We start from the raw sequence: 647 nt of genomic DNA on the forward strand, positions 1-647 counted from the left end.
TTCTTATCTTTACATTGCAGACCGAGGCACCTAGGAGTCAGCAAAAGAAAGAACAACCCTTTCTTTCCCTTTTGGGAAAGAGCACAGTTAGAAAGATATGGCATTTAGAAGCAAACCGGATGGACATCATGAAAATGATCGGAGAGGTTGAGAGTAGAAGAAGTTCAGGAGCAAAAAAAAAAAAAAAAAAAAAAAATATATATATATATATATATATATATAATAGAATTATTGTAAAATTAACTCTGTCCATAAGGTGTAGATAGTAAGTATAGACCGGAAGTAGAGGCCTGGGCATTGTTGTTCACTAATTTACTCCAAGTAGGATAAAAGAACAACACTGTCAGCTACTGTTCATTATACAGTAAGCCTATATGGAAAGGAAAGTGGATACCTAGTCAGTTGCACAACTAAAATGTGTGTTCCGCATTTAATCCAACTCTTCTGAATCAGAGAGGTGCGGGGGGCTGCCTTAATCGACATCATCGGCGCCTTGGGAGCAGTTGTTGTTTGGGGTTAACTGCCTTGTTCAAGGGCAGAACGGGACATTTTTCCACCTTGAAGATTCAAACCAGCAACCTTTCAGTTACTGGCCCAATGCTCTTGACAGCCAGGCTTACTGCCGCCCCGTATGCACTTCCGCTCTG

The sequence above is a fragment of the Coregonus lavaretus genome (genome assembly GCF_964263955.1).
Source record: "Coregonus lavaretus genome assembly, chromosome: 1".
NCBI classification, from domain to species: Eukaryota; Metazoa; Chordata; class Actinopteri; order Salmoniformes; family Salmonidae; genus Coregonus; species Coregonus lavaretus.